Source organism: Nerophis ophidion, linkage group LG13 (assembly GCF_033978795.1).
Source record: "Nerophis ophidion isolate RoL-2023_Sa linkage group LG13, RoL_Noph_v1.0, whole genome shotgun sequence".
In the NCBI taxonomy this organism is placed as follows: Eukaryota; Metazoa; Chordata; class Actinopteri; order Syngnathiformes; family Syngnathidae; genus Nerophis; species Nerophis ophidion.
Window position 1 is genome coordinate 11,962,345 of NC_084623.1, and position 20,223 is coordinate 11,982,567.

Sequence of the window (20,223 nt, forward strand, 5' to 3'; positions counted from 1 at the left end):
GGATCTGTGCAGACATTTTACCCAGTTAAAATCCTATAAAATGTCTTAATTACAGCTTTAGGTTTTAAAGTACCAGTAGAGTAGAAAAACAAGTTCCCTCAATTTTGAAACTAGTATCATACATGTCTGATATATTTTCTGTAGGAGAAGAAACAAGACACGAACCTTCTTAATTGTTAGAAATCCCACTAATTATATTAAACATGCTTCACTGATGAGAGTATTTGGCAAGGTCCCTTTTGTCCTATTAGTTTCAGCGATCCTCGAACTCATCGTCGTTTGTTTACAAGTCCAACTTTCTCCGACGCTGCCACGGAATGATGTGTTTTATGCCACTCTTTCTTTAGCTCGTTTTGTTCACCAAACGTTTTATGCTGTGCGTGAATAAATAATAATAATAGATTTTACTTGTAAAAAGCACTTTACATTGAGCAAACAACCTCAAAGTGCTACACTGTATTAAACAATATATAAATAAAATAAAATAAAATAAAAGTAATAATAAATAAATAAAAAAGAAATAAATAGATACATTTAAAAAAATTAAAATAAAAATAAAAAAATGCACAAAGTTGAGCTTTGTTGATTTTGTGGGGCGGTATTGCTCAGTTGGTAGAGTGGCCGTGCCAGCAACTTGAGGGTTGCAGGTTCAATCCCCGCTTCCGCCATCCTAGTCACTGCCATTGTGTCCTTGAGCAAGACACTTTACCCACCTGCTCCCAGTGCCACCCACACTGGTTTAAATGTAACTTAGATATTGGGTTTCACTATGTAAAGCGCTTTGAGTCACCAGAGAAAAAGCACTATATAAATATAATTCACTTCACTTCACTATCATATATGTCTGATATATTTTCTGTAGGAGAACAAACAAGACACAAACCTTCTTAATTGTTAGAAATCCCACCAATTATATTAAACATGCTTCACTGATGAGAGTATTTGGCAAGGTCTCTTTTGTCCTATTAGTTTCAGCGATCATTGAACTCATCGTCGTTCGTTTACATGTCCAACTTTCCCCAGACGCTGCCACAGAATAATGTGTTTTATGCCTCTCCTTCTTTGTTTCATTTTGTCCACCAAACGTTTTATGCTGTGCGTGAATAAATAATAATAATAGATGTTACTTGTAAAAAGCACTTTACATTGAGCATATAACCTCAAAGTGCTACATTGTATTAAAAAAATAAATAAAAAAAAAAAAAATAAAAAAAGAGTAATAATAAATAAATAAAAAATAAATAAATAGATAAATTAAAAAAATTGAAAATTAAAATAAAAAAATGCACAAAGTTGAGTTTTATTGATTTGCTGTAGTGCTAATCAGGCCTATTTGGTCAATACATGACTGCAAAGTAATCGATGCTAACATGCTATTTAGGCTAGCTGTATGTACACATTGCATCATTATGCCTCGTTTGTAGCTATATTTGAGCTCATTTAACTTCCTTTACTTACGCCCTCGGTGTATTTAATTTATATTTGAATGTCTCGTGACACATTATTTGTATGTAATATTGGCACCTTAGCGCCTTATTGGCAGCAGCCGGGGAGGAGAGGAGAGTGGGTGGTGGAGCACGAGCGAGAGCGACAATTGCTGAAAAGCACAAGGGAAAAGACAATTTGAAAAACAAAACATTACTGTCAACCTAAAAGAGTCTGGCATGTAGGTGATTGGTTGTCCGAAGAACCCAGAAGTGAGAGTCCTCCACAGAGCCATATGTAGAAAATGTCATGTCAAGTCATCATTAAAAGGCCCTGATATGTCAAATGGTATTAATAAATCATGTTCTTTTGAATACCTTTATAACTGATAATGGTAGTTTGGCTGGGATATTCTCATTCCAAAATTAGATTTTACAGCCCTGAAATCATGTTATTATTTTCATTTCGATGCCCCGCCCTCCACCGTTTGACCAGTTAGAAAGTCCGTCACATTAAGGTTGCCAGTTCCGCACCGCCATCTTCGTCCGGCCACTGCCACCGGTAAAGTTACTAAACATGTCAGACCTTAGTAAATCTAAAAGGCCTTGTTACGATTCTCAACTTATTCATGACAAAGCCAGGGACGAAACGAGGATTTGCAGGGAGTAAACCGGACAATGAAAAAGGAGGATGACCTCCAAATTCTTCAGGACAACCTAAAATCATCATCCCGGAGGTTGAATCTTGGGTGCAGTTAGGTTTTCCAACTTCCAACTTCATGAATGAATTTTTTGTGACCAACAAGTATGTGTTACAATCACTCTATCACAAAAAAATAAGAGTGGTAGAAATGATTGGAAACTCAAAACAGCCAAGACATTATCTTCTTTACAAGTGTATGTCAACTTCCGAGCACGACTGTATATATATATATATATATATATATATATATATATATATATATATATATATATATATATATATATATATATATATACACACATATATATATACATATATATACATATATATACACATATATATACACATACATATATACACATATATACATATACATATATATACATATATATACACATATATATACACATACATATATACACATATACATACACATATATATATACACATACATATATATATATATATACATATATATACACATATATATACACATACATATATACACATATATATACACATACATATATATACATATATTTACACATACATATATACACATACATATATATATATATATATATATATATATATATATATATATATATATATATATATATATATATATATATAAAGTGCAGCTATAATGGTGATGTGGTCCTCAATGAAAACAAGTTTGACACCCCTGCTGAACAGTATGCATCTTTTTCTCACTTTAAAAGTGCTAAATCCGCACCAGTAGCTTTCTTGTTTGTGAATAATTGCTGCCCCTTGTTGTAAATTCTCTAGTACAGTATTAGTTGTTTTAGTGCTGGAACTCTTCCGTAAAATGTTCTTTGCATCAGGCACCCGCCCGGGCAGTTAATGGATCCTCAAACTGCTAAATGGTCCTTCGGAAGCCACATTTAACCGTTCCCAGCCAGCAGTTATTTACATTTTGCTTCGCTACGCTACGACTAAAATAAAAAAAAAAACTGCGGGTGTGTTTGTCTATATAGGGATGGAGACATTTCACTGGCTTGGGCTTTGGATGCATCTCTTAGGAAGATTCCAGACATTCCAAACTGGCTTTAAAGTACCAGTGGAGGGGAAAAACAAGTTGAGACTATATGCTTATTGTTTCATTGTATCCAATAAACCATATCCAATCGTACTGATAATCCGCAACGTATGTGAGAATACCATATGGACGTAACAAAATGCCGAAAATTCCGTCAGCCGTTCAGAATATTCTGCTCCAAATACTTTCGGCTATTTCTGGAGTAACGCTTCTGCGATTTGACCAGGTTATTTGATCAGTCATACTGGAAATACGCGGACAATTAGACTGAGATGTGCAGTCGATCATTAAAGGGGAACATTATCACCAAACCTATGCAAGCGTCAATATATACTTTGATGTTGCAGAAAAAAGACCATGTATTTTTTTAACCGATTTCAGAACTCTAAATGGGTGAATTTTGGCAAATTAAACGCCTCTCTGTTTATCGGTCTTGTAGCGATGACGTCAGAACGTGACGTCACCGAGGTAATACACCCGCCATTTTCATTTCCGCATTACAAACACCGGGTTTCAGCTCTGTTACTTTCCGTTTTTTCGACTATTTTTCGGAACCTTGGAGACATCATGCCTCGTCGGTGTGTTGTCGGAGGGTGTAACAACACTAACAGGGAGGGATTCAAGTTGCATCACTGGCAAGAAATCTGCTGCCAGACCCCCATTGAATGTGCCGGAGTGTCTGCACATTTTACCGGCGGTGCTAAGGCAGACATGGCACAGAGATGTATGGACAACCTGCAGATGCATTTGCAACGATAAAGTCAACGAAATCGAGTTTTGTTGATGTTGTTGACTTATGTGCTAATCAGAAATATTTAGTCGCAGCATGACTGCCAGCTAATCGATGCTAACATGCTACGCTAATCGATGCTAACATGCTATTTACGTTAGCTGTATGTACATTGGAAACTAGATACCCACATTTAATGCGAAACAAACACTTACCAATCGACGGATTTAAGTTGCTCGAGTGTCACAAGATGCAAAAGTCCTGATCATTTGGTCCGCACATTTTACCGGCGATGCTAATAAGGCAGCCATGCTATGGGCCACTTCATTAGGTACACCCATGCTTTCATTTTTTTCTTGTTTTCTCCTCTTTTGAACCATTAATATAAGTGTTTTTTTCATCATTTATTCTCTACAAAAAAACTTCCGTAAAAGGAAAAAAATGTACGACGGAATGACAGGCAGAAATACCCTTTTTTTTTATATACCATATATTGATTTATTTATTAAAGGTAAATTGAGCAAATTGTCTATTTCTGGCAAATTATTTAAGTGTGTATCAAACTGGTAGCCCTTCGCATTAATCAGTATCCAAGAAGTAGCTCTTGGTTTCAAAAAGGTTGGTGACCCCTGGTATAGAGTATAGTCGGATCTGTACCGCGGATGTCATTGTGGCTTGTGCAGCCCTTTGAGACACTTGTGATTTAGGGCTATGTAAATAAACATTCATTGATTGATTGATTCTGTTTTTGATTCATTAGTACCGCGATACTATACTAGCATCGGTATACCGTACAACCCTAATAATAGCTAATGAAACCTCATTGAATGGTTTCTGGTTTAAAAAAAAGTGATCGGAAAGAAAACATTGAGTTCTGGCCTTGCTGAGAGAGCCTTTTCCGCTGACTCGGACGTTGTATCAAATGAAATATTGCAAGCTTTCCAAAAGTAATGACTCATTTGACTGTCACCTTTCATGCAAAAACCCACAATTCACAGCAAAATATGTTACTGTTAATGTGTAAAGAAGAAAGAAAAACAAACAAGGATGGCATTTAAATAGTAGCAGACATACTCCTTGCAGTGATGCAATGTATTGCTGTGCAATATGATGTCACTCACTATGATTGGCAGCTGCAATGTTTGGCCTGTTTTAATAGCATCCTGTCTGGTGACTCAGCAGCACCCTCTCAGGGGACCTGGCAACCCAGACACACGTTGACTAAGCCAACTTGTCGACGGTGTCCCCACTTGTTTACTCAATCAGCGCTCCACCACATTAGTCAATGTGCACCTTTGTATTTTTAGACCATAAGGCGCATTAAATAAGCCATATTATGATTTAAAGGCCTACTGAAATGAGATTTTCTTATTTAAACGGGGATAGCAGGTCCATTCTATGTGTCATACTTGATCATTTTCCGTTTTTGCCATACGGTCTACGGTGAGTTCAAGGACCGGCAAAATTAGTAGGACAAAAAGTTCTCCTTTGCGCATTCACGCACAGCATAAAATGTTTGGTGGACAAAATGAGACAAACACAGAGTGGCATAAGACACGTCTTTCTCTGGCGTCATCGAAGAAAATTATACATGTAAACAAACTACGGAGAGTTCAAGGACCGGCAAAATTAGTAGGACAAAAAGTTCACCTTTGCGCATTCACGCACAGCATAAAATGTTTGGTGGACAAAATGAGACAAACACGGAGTGGCATAAGACACGTCTTTCTCTGGCGTCATCGAAGAAAATTATACATGTAAACAAACTACGGAGAGTTCAAGGACTGGCAAAATTAGTCGGACATAAAGTTCACCTTTGCGCATTCACGCACAGCATAAAATGTTTGGTGGACAAAATGAGACAAAAACAGAGTGGCATAAGACAGGTCTTTCTATGGCCTCTTCAAAGAAAACTATACATGTAAACAAACTACGGTGAGTTCAAGGACCGGCAAAATTAGTAGGACAAAACCGGCACTCGCCAAATACTCTCATTAGAGAATCACGTTTAATACAAACAGTGTGCTTTATAACAATTAGGGAGGTTTGTGTCATGTTGTCCTCCTACAGAAACCTTACTATTGGGCGGTATAGCTCGGTAGATAGAGTGGCCGTGCCTGCAACCTTAGGGTTCCAGGTTCGATCCCCCGCTTTCGCCATCCTAGTCACTGCCGCTGTGTCCTTGGGCAAGAAACTTTACCCACCTGCTCCCAGTGCCACCCACACTGGTTTAAATGTAACTTAGATATTGGGTTTCACTATGTAAAAGTGCTTTGAGTCACCAGAGAAAAAGTGCTATATAAATATAATTCACTTCACTCTTAAAACAAAAATATACAAAACCCGTTTCCATATGAGTTGGGAAATTGTGTTAGATGTAAATATAAACGGAATACAATGATTTGCAAATCATTTTCAACCCATATTCAGTTGAATATGCTAGAAAGACAACATATTTGATGTTCAAACTGATAAACATTTTTTTTTTGCAAATGATCATTAACTTTAGAATTTGATGCCAGCGACACGTGACAAAGAATTTTGGAAAGGTGGCAATAAATACTGATAAAGTTGAGGAATGCTCATCGAACACTTATTTGGAACATCCCACAAGTATGCAGGCTAATTAGGAACAGGTGGGTGCCAAGATTGGGAATAAAAACAGCTTCCCAAAAAATGCTCAGTCTTTCACAAGAAAGGATGGAGCGAGGTACACCCCTTTGTCCACAACTGCGTGAGCAAATAGTCAAACAGGGATTTCAACATCTACGGTCCATAATATCATCAAAAGGTTCAGAGAATCTGGAGAAATCACTCCATGTAAGCGGCAACATTGAATGACCGTGACCTTCGATCCCTCAGAATGCACTGTATCAAAAACAGACATCAATTTCTAAAGGATATCACCACATGGGCTCAGTAACACTTCAGAAAACCACTGTCACTAAATACAGTTTGTCGCTACATCTGTAAATGCAAGTTAAATTTCTACTATGCAAAGCGAAAGCCATTTATCAACAACATCCAGAAACGCCGCCGGCTTCTCTGGGCCCGAGATCATCTAAGATGGACTGATGCAAAGTGGAAAAGTGTTCTGTGGTCTGACGAGTCCATATTTGAAATTGTTTTTGGAAATATTGTGCCATCGGAACCATCCAGACTGTTATCGACACAAAGTTCAAAAGCCAGCATCATGGGGGTGCATTAGTGCCCAAGGCATGGGTAACTTACACATCTGTGAAGGCGCCATTAATGCTGAAAGGTACATACAGGTTTCGGAACAACATATGCTACCATCTCAGCGCCGTCTTTTTCATGGACGCCAAGACACATTCAGCACGTTTTACGAGAGCGTGGCTTCGTAAATAAAAGAGTGCGGGTACTTTCCTGGCCCGCCTACAGTCCAGACCTGTCTCCCATCGAACATGTGTGGCGCATTATGAAGCGTAAAATACGACTGAAGCTCTACATAAAACAAGAATGGGAAAGAATTTCACTGGCAGAGCTTCAACAATTAGTTTCCTGAGTTCCCAAACGTTTATTGAGTGTTATTAAAAGAAAAGGTGATGTAACACAGTGGTGAACATGCCCTTTCCCAACAACTTTGGCACATGTTGGAGCCATTAAATTCTAAGTTAATCATTATTTGTAAAAAAAAAACAGTTTATGAGTTTGAACATCAAATATCTTGTCTTTGTAGTGAATTCAATTAAATATGGCTTGAAAATGATTTTCAAATCATTGTATTCCTTTTATATTTACATCTAACACAATTTCCCAACTCATATGGAAACAGGGTTTGTATATTTTTTTCCATGTTCAAAGAGCTCTAGAGCCGCGGGTTGCAGACCCCTACTCGAAACTTAGCAAAATTGATGCTAATTCACCATTTTTTTTTTTCAAAACTACAACCGATAATAGAATCGTTAAAGAACCGAGTCAAAAGTGGAATTGGAACCGGAAAAATCCTATCAATTCCCACCCATATTCCTTGTTGTGATGCTGAGATGCAGAAAGACAAATACGTCTTGCCCCCCCCAACAGTGGAACTCCAGTGACTCAAACGTGTGGAATTCCGCTTGCGGAGGAATGTTCCTGGTTAAGACCACCGCCCGCTTTATTTTTCTGTGAAATGCTCTTTTTCTACAAATGGAGACATTAAAACGTAACAAACGACAAGGATTTCGCTCATCAAAACACAAAAGCGACCCGGGTTGACTAGTCAAGTGTGCACCGGGCTCTCTAACGGGACTCGAACGCTCTGAACTCGGGTCACGACATCATTCAAGGTAGAGGAAAATCAACAAAAATTCTTCCTTTTATTTCCTTCCACTTTGGCTGGTGAAAATTACGGGTTAAATGTGAGAAAACCGCGACAGAAATACACGATTCAGTCCGTTCATTCCTGGAAAAAAAAATGTTTTAACATGTCAAACACCTGTTCTATCGCTTTAGAAAGCTAATGCACCACTTCAGTTTAAAAAAATAAATAAAAAATGCCAAACAACAACAACAATGCTAACTTACGTCCCTTAGAATGCAACAGGAAGGGATCCTAATAGTTCTCAGCTGCTGTCCAGATGGTGGTGAACTACAGACTGCAGCGTGAGGGTTTGAAAACTCAACAAGAAAGCTTTGCTGGGACACATGATACTTTAACATTCAAACCCCGCCCACGGTTTGGGAAGAATTCCCTTTTTTTTTTTTAAGTTACGCATGTGTGAAAAAAAAAACGGGTTTCACTGAGCTGCATTGTGGCAAACCCAGGCGCGACCTATAAAACCCCGACATGCCAGAGGTCACAGTCTGACCTTCTTCTTTTTTTTTTTTTTCCCCCTGCGGTGAATCATCATCATCATGCTGCGTGGCAGAAGACTTGGGTCAACATCTTGGCCCAAAAAAAAAAGGGTTTTGAAGGCCACTTTAAATCAAGTGTGGCTTCCCAGGGAAACCATGTCATCTCGGTGACATCTCCACTTCTACAAAACCCCGTTTCCATATGAGTTGGGAAATTGTGTTCGATGTAAATACGAACGGAATACAATGATTTGCAAATCATTTTCAACCCACTTTCAGTTGAATGCACTACAAAGACAAGATATTTGATGTTCAAACTCATAAACTTTTTTTTTTTTTTTGCAGATAATAATTAACTTGGAATTGCCAAAGTAGTTGGGAAAGGGCATGTTCACCACTGTGTTACATCACCTTTTCTTTTAACTTTAATGTGGCATGCTACATAATTCTAATATGGAACACCAAATTATTTTATTGTGCGCCACCACTTAATTTTATTGGGGACAGTCCCATGATTTTGTTGTGGCGTGCCACGTAGTTCTAATTTATCACACAACATCATTTTATGTGGTGCGTCTCATCATTTCAAAGTGTCACACAAAATGATTCTAATTTGGCACGCTATGTCTTTTTAGGTGGTTTGGCACATCATTTCATTTTGGCCCGCCATTTAATTTTATTGTGGCCCCACCAATTAATTTTGATTTGGCCTGTTGCATAACTTTAATGTGGCACGCCACATAATTTTTGATATGGAACACCACATCATTCCAAGTGGTCCACCACATCATTTAAAGTGGTCCACCACATTATTAAAGTGGCCCACCACTCAATTTTATTTGGAACATAATTCTGCTATGGTCCACCACTTAATTTTGTTTTGGACTACCAAATCATTTTAATGGGGACAGTACCATGATTTTAACGTGGTGCACCATGTAAGTAATCATTTATCATGCCACATAAAAATTTCACATGGTACACCACTTCATTTTAATGTGGCCCATCGCATCATTTTAACGTGGCACACCACATGATTCTACTTTGGCAAGCTGTGTCTTTTTATGTGGTCCAGCACATTATTTCATTTTGACCCCCCAAATAAATTTAAAGTGGCCTGTTCCATAACTTTAATGTGGCACGCCACATAATTCTGATATTAAACCCCACATCATTTTATTTGTTCCACCACGTCATTTTTTAGGGGCTCTATAGGCGGGATCTAACGGCACACTTAGGCTCTATTGTAAGCGGACTTTTGATCGAATTTATTTAATATTTAGAATGCGTAACAAAAAAAAGAACGGGACAGAACCTAGTTGTATTGCTTTTTTTTTTTTTTTAAATCAAATTGCGAAATTTTGCTGACAGACTGAGTATATATTTTTTTCATTATTAGCTTGTTTTATTTAAATTGGTACTTCAAAAGTTTGCATTTCAATTACTTTTTTAAATGGACTAAAAATACAAGTCAATTCCATTTCAAAGTGAATACTTGCACTATTATATGGTTATTTGTTGTCAAAAAAATAATGGCAATAAAATCGTTTATCGGCAATAATTTGTAGGTCAATAAATCGTCCAACAAAATGTGTTATCGGCCTAACGTTCGGTTAGTATTTCACAAAGGTCGTACATGGAAGTCAAAAGCATTCCTTGTGTTTTCAGGGGCTCCGGTTAGGGATTCAGCTTGGTCAGGACTTTGGGTGTGGGTGTGTTTTTGTTGGCTCGGTAGCCATTCAGTTTCTGCATGAGGGAGCATTTAAAATCTGGGAAGTCTGCGGATGTGGGCTCGTCGCTTCACACTTTATTTTGCTTCAGGTTTTTTTTCCTTTTTGCTGTGTCCCGCGTTATTGCATATTAGCATCTCGCATGTACGCTTGTGGCGAAGCGAGGGAAAGTAACACGCACACTCGGCAGCTCAAATCATGTGAAAGTGGAAAAAACACTAACGACCATTTCCTGGTATATACTCATGTGCATACTTCTTTTGTTGACTTTCCGCAATGACAGAGGATAATTTACGAGGGATGTCCCGATACAACTTTTCCACTTCCAATACAATTACCATTTTGAAGCCTTTGGTTTTGACCGATATAAATCCGATACGGCATCAACACATATCGTAACACACAATTGTATTATTTTGTAGTATGGAATGTTAGAAAAGGCTTCATCAAATTAAATAGCGAATCAGAGAAAAAACATGAACCTATGCCGTCTTTAAAAATATATATATATTCTGGCGACAACTAGTGGTAACCATTATTCATTACGTTTAGCGAATGACGATCTAGAAACGTATGTTAGTGGATACTTTGTAATAAATTTCTGCACTGGAGTAGAAAGGGGATCCATATAGGCCCTGTTGTTGCATTTTACCTGACACATGAAACGTGACGAATTGAGATGTTGTAGTATCCACTTCATCTGCCAAATGGCAGTAAAGTGCTTAACATCTTAAAATATGTTCTGTGGCAATTCAACTTTGACCACAGCATCAGTTGCTATGCGGGGTAGCGCTTTCCATCATTGGAAAACGATAAACCCTTTTCCACTTTTTGCATCAGTCCATTTGAGATGAGCTCCGGCAGCGTTTCTGGGTGTTGTTGATAAATGGGGTTCGCTTTGCATAATAGAGTTTTAACTTGCACTTACAGATGTAGCGACCAACTGTAGATACTGACAGTGGTTTTCTGAAGTGTTCCTGAGCCCACTTGGTGGGCGTGATGATGGTCATTAACTCATGGTTGATGGAAGAGTTGACCGATATAAATCCGATACGGCATCAACACATATCGTAACACACAATTGTATCATTTTGTAGTATGGAATGTTAGAAAAGGCTTGCTCAAGTTAAATAGTGAAATAGAGAAAAACATGTACCTATGCTGTTTATAAAAAAAATTATATTCTGGTGACAACTAGTGGTAACAATTATTCATTACCTTTAGCGAATGATGATCTAGAAACGTATGTTAGTGGGTACTTTGTGATAAATTTCTGCATTGGAGTAGAAAGGGGATCCATATAGGCCCCTTTGTTGCGTTTTACCTGACACATGAATCGTGACAAATTAAGGGGGTGCACTGTCCACTTCATCCGCCAGATGGCAGTAAAGTGCTGAGCATCTTAAAATGTGTTCTGCAGCAATTCCAACTTTGACCACAGCGTCAGTTGCTATGCGGGGTAGCGCTTTCCATCATTGGAAAACGATAAACCCTTTTCCACTTTTTGCATCAGTCCATTTGAGATGAGCTCGGGCGGCGTTCTTGGGTGTTGTTGATAAATGGGGTTCGCTTTGCATAGTAGAGTTTTGACTTGCACTTACAGATGTAGCGACCAACTGTAGATACTGACAGTGGTTTTCTGAAATGTTCCTGAGCCCACTTGGTGGGCGTGATGATGGTCATGAACTCATGGTTGATGGAAGAGTTGACCGATATAAATCCGATACAGCATCAACATATATCGTAACACACAATTGTATAATTTTGTAGTATGGAATGTTAGAAAAAGCTTGATCAAGTTAAATAGTGAAATAGAGAAAAACATGTACCTATGCTGTTTATAAAAAAAAATTATATTCTGGTGACAACTAGTGGTAACAATTATTCATTACCTTTAGCGAATGATGATCTAGAAACGTATGTTAGTGGATACTTTGTGATAAATTTCTGCATTGGAGTACAAAGGGGATCCATGTAGGCCCCTTTGTCGCGTTTTACCTGACACATTAATCGTGACAAATTAAGGGGGTGCACTGTCCACTTCATCTGCCAGATGGCAGTCAGGTGCTGAACATCTTAAAATGTGTTCTGTGGCAATTCAAGTTTGACCACAGCGTCAGTTGCTATGCGGAGTAGAGCTTTCCATCATTGCAAAACAATGAACTCGTTTCCACTTTTTGCGTAAGTCCATTTGAGATAAGCTCGGGCAGCGTTTCTGGGTGTTGTTGATAAATGGCTTTTGCTTTGCGTAGTAGAGTTTTAACTTGCACTTATAGATGTAGCGACCAACTGTAGATACTGACAGTGGTTTTCGGAAGTGTTCCTGAGCCCACTTGGTGGGCGTGATGATGGTCATTAACTCATGGTTGATGGAAGAGTTGACCGATATAAATCCGATACGGCATCAACACATATCGTAACACACAATTGTATCATTTTGTAGTATGGAATGTTAGAAAAGGCTTGATCAAGTTAAATAGTGAAATAGAGAAAAAACATGTACCTATGCTAATTATAAAAAAAATTATATTCTGGCGACAACTAGTGGTAACAATTATTCATTACGTTTATCGAATGATGATCTAGAAACGAATGTTAGTGGATACTTTGTGATAAATTTCTGCATTGGAGTAGGAAGGGGATCCGTATAGGCCCCTTTGTCGCGTTTTACCTGACACATGAATCGTGACAAATTAAGGGGGTGCACTGTCCACTTCACCCGCCAGATGGCAGTAAGGTGCTGAACATCTTAAAATGTGTTCTGTGGCAATTCAAATTTGACCACAGCGTCAGTTGCTATGCGGAGTGGCGCTTTCCATTATTGCAAAATGATGAACCCTTTTCCACTTTTTGCGTCAGTCCATTTGAGATGAGCTCCGGCAGCGTTTCTGGGTGTTGTTGATAAATGGCTTTCGCTTTGCGTAGTAGAGTTTTAACTTGCACTTACAGATGTAGCGACCAACTGTAGATACTGACAGTGGTTTTCTGAAGTGTTCCTGAGCCTGGTGGGCGTGATGATGGTCATGAACTCATAGTTGATGGAAGAGTTGACCGATATAAATCCGATACGGCATCAGCACATATTGTAACACATACTTGTATCATTGTGTTTTATGGAATGTTAGAAAAGGCTTGATCAACTTAAATAGTGAAATAGACAAAAAAAGATGAACCTATTCTGCCTAAAAATATATATATTTATATTCTGGCGACAACTATTGGTAACAATTATTCATTACGTTTAGCGAATGACGATCTAGAAACGAATGTTAGTGAATACTTTGTGATAAATTTCTGCATTGGAGTAGGAAAGGGACCCATATAGGCCCCCTTGTCGCGTTTTACCTGACACATGCAACGTGACGAATTGAGAGGGCGCACTATCCACTTCATCCACCAGATGGCAGTAAGGGGCTGAATATCTTAAAATGTGTGCAATTCAACTTTGAACGTAGCGTCAGTTGCTATGATGAACCCTTTTCCACTTTGCATCAGTCCATCTTAGATGAGCTCGGGCCCGGCGAAGCCGGCGACGTTTCCGGGTGTTGTTGATAAATGGTGTTCGCTTTGCATAGTAGAGTTTTAACTTGCACTTACAGATCAACTGTAGTTACTGACAGTGGTTTTCTGAAGTGTTCCTGAGCCCACGTGGTGGGCGCGATGATGGTCATGAACTCGTGGTTGAGGGAAGAGTTGTTGGATGTTGAACGCTAGAAAATGTTTGGGGTGTTGTGGCTGCGGTGTAGAGAGCCGTGGGATTCGAAGCCTAAGAGACAGGCCGAAGCGTGCGGGCGTGTTCAGGGGTTGAAATGCTTGCCTAATTGTGGGTGTGTTGGTAATTTTCCGGGTGGTGGTGTCACTGATGTCATACCAATAGATCTTTTTTCTGATATTCAACCACTGGTTTAGGGAAATATGTGAGGAATGAAACCAAAATTGAGCTTTTGGGCATCAACTCGAGGAAGAAGAGAATATTTTACAAACGAGGGACGTTTTGATGTGATATTGATTAGATATATGTCCGATATCAACAAAAAAAAATGGTGTATAACGGATTATCATCTAAAATGTCCAATATTAACCCTTTGTTATACGCAGTCCGTTCCAGACTCCGGTGCATTGGCCTTCAGGACCACAACAACCCCCTCGTACTATTCGCTAGGAATAGGAGTGATGTCGGACGTGTGGTAGAATTTGTGTTCCAAAAAATTCCCAAAAAGACTGAAAGAAAAATGTTTTAAAACGTGGTGCATTCAGAATTTCCTGACTCGACGCTTAATATTCACAGATCGGATCTGTAAATAAAGTACAGCCCAATAACGTCCCTCCTCATTGAGCAAAATTTAACTCTGTCGCTGTGTGATTCCTTGCTTCTTGTCTGTTTAATAGCTGTTATCAGTGTCAAGCACTAAGAACAACAAGCATGGCCTGGAGGAGGGCTTTGGCACATAGAACAAGGCCGCCCGCAATACGGGAAATTCTGAAGAGACGGTCAGAAAGAGGCTTGAAGATGGTCCGATGATATGTTATGTAGGCCAGCGGTCCCCAACCGTGGCACTATTGGCGCACAGAAACATTAAATCATTTATAAACAACCGCATTTTAAGTATTGCCTGTCCCACTAAACACACCAATAAGCTTGTTATTAGATGTATATTACAACGCTTTTATTATAGTACTTTGGAAAATGCACATTAATGGACATATACAATGTTATTGTGCCAGATTGTAGCCAGAGGCAAATTTCCATCTGCTGTGTCCTGCAGGCTCATTGTACAAACCCCGTTTCCATGGGAGATTGTGTTAGAGGTAAATAAAAACAGAATACCATGATTTGCAAATCCTTTTCAACGCAACTCAATTGAATGCACTACAAGGACAGAAAATGTTATTTTATTTTTTTTGCAAATAATAATTAACTTAGAATTTCATGGCTGCAACACGTGCCAAAGTAGTTGGGAAAGGGCATGTTCACCACTGTGTTACATCACCTTTTCTTTTAAAAACACTCAATAAATGTTTGGGAACTGAGGAAATTAATTGTTGAAGCTTTGAAAGTGGAATTCTTTCCCATTCTTGTTTTGTGGGGCGGTTTAGCTCGGTTGGTAGAGTGGCCGTGCCAGCAACTTGAGGGTTGCAGGTTAGATTCCCGCTTCCGCCATCCTAGTCACTGCTGTTGTGTCCTTGGGCAAGACACTTTACCCACCTGCTCCCAGTGCCACCCACACTGGTTTGAATGTAACTTAGATATTGGGTTTCACTATGTAAAGCGCTTTGAGTCACTAGAGAAAAAGCGCTATATAAATATAATTCACTTCACTTCACTTCACTTATGTAGAGCTTCAGTCGTTCGAGAGTCCGGGGTCTACGCTGTCGTATTTTACGCTTCATAATGCGCCACACATTTTCGATGGGAGACAGGTCTGGACTGCAGGCGGGCCAGGAAAGTATCCACACTCTTTTTTTTACAAAGCCACGCTGTTATAACACGTGCTGAATGTGGCTTGGCATTGTTTTGCTTAAATAAGCAGGGGCGTCCATGAAAATGACGGCGCTTAGATGGCAGCATATGTTGTTCCAAAACCTGTATGTACCTTTCAGCATCAATGGTGCCTTCACAGATGTGTAAGTTACCCATGCCTTGGGCACTAATGCACCCCCATGCCATCACAGATGCTGGCTTTTGAACTTTGCGTCGATAACAGTCTGGATGGTTCGCTTCCCCTTTGGTCCGAATAACACGATGTTGAATATTTCCAAAAACAGTTTGAAAAGTGGACTCGTCAGACCACAGAATACTTTTCCACTTTGCATCAGTCCATCTTTGATGATTTTGGGCCCAGAGAAGCCGGCGGTGTTTCTGGATGTTGTTGATAAAGGGCTTTCGCTTTGCATATTAGAGCTTTAACTTGCACTTACAGATGTAGCGACAAACTGTATTTAGTGACAGTGGTTTTCTGAAGTGTTCCTGAGCCATGTGGTGAAATCCTTTAGAGATTGATGTTGGGTTTTTGATACAGTGCCGTCTGAGGGATCGAAGGTCACGGTCATTCAATGTTGGTTACCGTAGTCGCTTACGAACCGTAGTTGCTGACAGTGCTTCTCTGAAATGTTCCTGAGTCCCCGTGGTGATATCCTTTACACACCGATGTCGCTTTTTGAAACATGCACTCACTTTTTGTGAGATTGTGTAGTTTGACTGTTCAAAAAAAAACTTTCCAAAGACTGCTCTGGTATTGGAACACAGTCTTTGCACGACCCCTTAGAACATGGGTGTCAAACTCTGGCCCGCGGGCCAAATCTGGCCCGCCGTGTAATTTAATTTGGCCCTTGAGGCAATATCAATTTAGCATTAGATTTGGCCCGCCGGTGTTATACAGCGTCGGTGCCGCTGTAACACCGCGTTCACCGCTAATACTCATACTTGCCAACCCCCTTAATTTTCCCGGTAGACTCCCAAAGTTCAGTGCCCCTCCCGAAAATCTCCCGGGGCAACCATTCTCCCGAATTTCTACCGATTTCCACCTGGACAACTATATTGGGGGCGTGCATTTTAAGGCACTGCCTTTAGCGTTCGCGTTTCCTCCATACTAACAGCGTGTCACATAATATTTGTGGCTTTTACACACACGCACAAGTGAATGCAAGGCATACTTGGTCAACAGCCATACAGGTCACACTGAGGGTGGCCGTATAAACAACTTTGCGTCACACTGTGAACCCACACCAAACATGAATGACAAACACATTTCGGGCGAACACCCGCACCGTAACACAACAGAACAAATACCCAGAACCCTTTGCAGCACTTAACTCTTCCGGGAAACTTCCAGCAAACTGACCAATAATTAACATTTTATTCATGCATTTTCTCTTGCTACTTCAAGGCTTGAATGTTTGGTTCATTCATTATTGTTATTTTATTTTCAAATGTATTATTAGCCTGTGGGAAAAAAATTGATATTTACCTCAGAATATTGTAAAGGCATAACATTTTTATGTTATGCCTTTACATAACATAAAGGCATACCAACCGGTATAGCTCGGTTGGTAGAGTGGCCGTGCCAGCAACGTGAGGGTTGCAGGTTCGATTCCCGCTTCCGCAATCCTAGTCACTACCGTTGTGTCCTTGGGCAAGGCACTTTACCCACCTGCTCCCAGGGCCACCCACACTGCTTTAAATGTAAAAATTAGATATTGGGTTTCACTCTGTAAAGCGCTTTGAGTCACTAGAGAAAAGCGCTATATAAATATAGTTCACTTCACTTCATTTTTATCCATCCATCCATCCATTTTCTACCGCTTATTCCCTTTCGGGGTCGCGGGGGGCGCTGCCGCCTATCTCAGCTACAATCGGGCGGAAGGCAAGGTACACCCTGGACAAGTCGCCACCTCATCGCAGGGCCAACACAGATAGACAGACAACATTCACACTCACATTCACACACTAGGGCCAATTTAGTGTTGCCAATCAACCTATCCCCAGGTGCATGTCTTTGGAAGTGGGAGGAAGCCGGAGTACCCGGAGGGAACCCACGCGTTCACGGGGAGAACATGCAAACTCCACACAGAAAGATCCCGAGCCTGGATTTGAACCCAGGACTGCAGGAACTTCGTATTGTGAGGCAGACGCACTAGCCCCTCTGCCACCGTGACGTAAATTCTATTTGATATGCCATTGATATTTTTTTAATTACTATTATTATTATTATTTAAAACTGGATTTTGCATGTCACTAAAGTTATATAAGCCTTGCTTGTTCAATATTCATTGCAAAACTTGTTTGGGTCCCTGTCAAAAAGGTTAATTTGTTCAACCTTGGCCCGCGGCTTTGTTCCGTTTAAAATTTTGGCCCACTCCGTATTTGAGTTCGACACCGCTGCCTTAGAAAAAGATGAAACAGACACAGCCTTAACTTGAAAGATGAATTCATTTGGACACAAATCTCCTGTCAAATGTTGCTGAGAAACCCTCCATTGTGTCTTAGACCGCCGATGACAGGACCTTTATACGTCTTCCAGATTCCTGCTGCTAAGAGACTTGAGTTGAATATAAAAGAGAATCAGTAATAAAAATATACCGTTGACACCAGCATGAACTAAGGTGGAAAGATGATGCGACGTACCGAACATATTTAATGATTTCCCAATGACCTCTTTAGGACCTCCAGCACCAAACTGTTAATTATTGTTTATGTGTTTATGGCTGATTGCCCTGCTGGAAATGTTAGCGGTCCAGCTGTTGTAACAAAACATGACCACGCCATAACGCCGCAAGTTGCTCCTTCTCTTAGGCCTGAAAGCTTCTTTCACCTTGACTCCTCCCGATATACAGGACGTATTGTTATGGTTGCAAAATAATTCAATCATTTCCCCGTCTGACCTCACTCAGCAGGTAACTGATCTTGTTATTGTTTAGTCCTGGGTGTTTAGAATGTAGCAGATAGGCGCCAGCCCCCCCACGCGACCACAAAAGGGAATAAGCGGTAGAAAAATGGATGGATGGATGTTTAGAATGGCCACAAAACTGACAATTCCCCCCTTCTGTGATGTTCCAGTTCCTTGGTCTGTCTAATAAAAGCTGTAATAATACCAAATTTCCTTGAATTAATTCAAAACCTCTTCTCACTCCGGCGCTTACCAAAGGCATGCGGTAAATTTAGGCCTGCGCTTATAAATTTGAGTGTGATGTAAGGATATCATCATGAAAAGCACATTTAATACAAAAAAACGTTATTATGTTCTTACCTTTACTTATAAATGAAGTCCATGCGCAGCTCCTTCTGATCAAAAGCATCGATAACTTTTTTATAGAAGTCTTCCTTATCTTTCTTCAGTTCAAAACGCCTATCTGTCTCGATGGAGATCTTCCTTTATTACCTCCTGCTTTGATTGAAAGTCCAGTTTAGAAAACGGTTTTATTTTAGATATGTGATCCTCCACGTTAAAAGCGCAAGCGAGAGGAAAAAAATAAACGATCGCTGCTCACTCTTGCAGCCGAGTAGTCGCAAGAAGGATCACTAGCGCCCTCTGCCACCAGGAGGCGGAAGTCATTTAATGACTCATATTTGACACACGCAGCTACGGTATATTGATAAAACATAGCTGCTTACTGTTCTTTTTAGCATATTCAATAGCTTGGACCTTAAATCCTACTGAATAGCTCTTAATCTTCTTCCCTTTATGCAAATTTCAAATGATTGAAATCAGCCTCCTCCATTTTGAAAATGATGACGAGTTTGACCTGGCGGAAATTTTAGGCATATGCTAATTATTTCGCGAAACGAGTTTGACCCGGCGGGAATTCTAGACATGCGCTTATAAAAATAATATTTTGCGAAACGAGTTTGACCCGGGAGTAATTGTAGGCAGGCGCATACTATATACCCGACGGCAATTCAAGGAAATACGGTAATAATAATAAAAATTAAATTTTATACGTAAAAAAGCACTTTACATTGAATAAACAACCTCAAATTGCCACAGTGTATTAATAAAATAAAATACAAAGATAATACAAATAAATAAAAAATAAAAACAGCTAGAACTAGTATGCATATATCTAAAAAGAAAGGGTTTCTAAGCCTTTTTTAAAAGCATCCACAGTCTGTGGTGCCCTCAGGTGGTCAGGGAGAGGGTTCCACAGACTGGGAGCGGCAGAGCAGAAAGCCCAGTCTCCCATTGTTCTTAGCATTGCATTAATGTTTTACAAGACTAAATAAATAGGAAGAGAATAATGCCACGTACACCATCTGACGTGTGGAGACATTTCATCACAAC

General features: G+C 39.7%; 1 protein-coding gene across 9 annotated transcripts in view; it reads right to left on the minus strand.

Annotated features, from left to right (window-relative positions):
- Positions 1-20,223, minus strand: part of LOC133564237 (PTB domain-containing engulfment adapter protein 1-like) — a 200,492-nt gene that overhangs the window by 129,371 nt on the left and 50,898 nt on the right. For 2 of the 9 annotated variants that reach the window (XM_061918407.1, XM_061918404.1), the window contains exon 1: positions 8,445-8,556. The exons of 5 other annotated variants lie outside the window; for them this stretch is intronic. The gene's annotated coding sequence lies outside the window, so the exon portion shown is untranslated. Of the gene's footprint in view, positions 1-8,444; positions 8,557-20,223 lie in introns of those variants that run through there. 2 more of the 9 variants (XM_061918405.1, XM_061918408.1) reach the window with 2 other exon arrangements.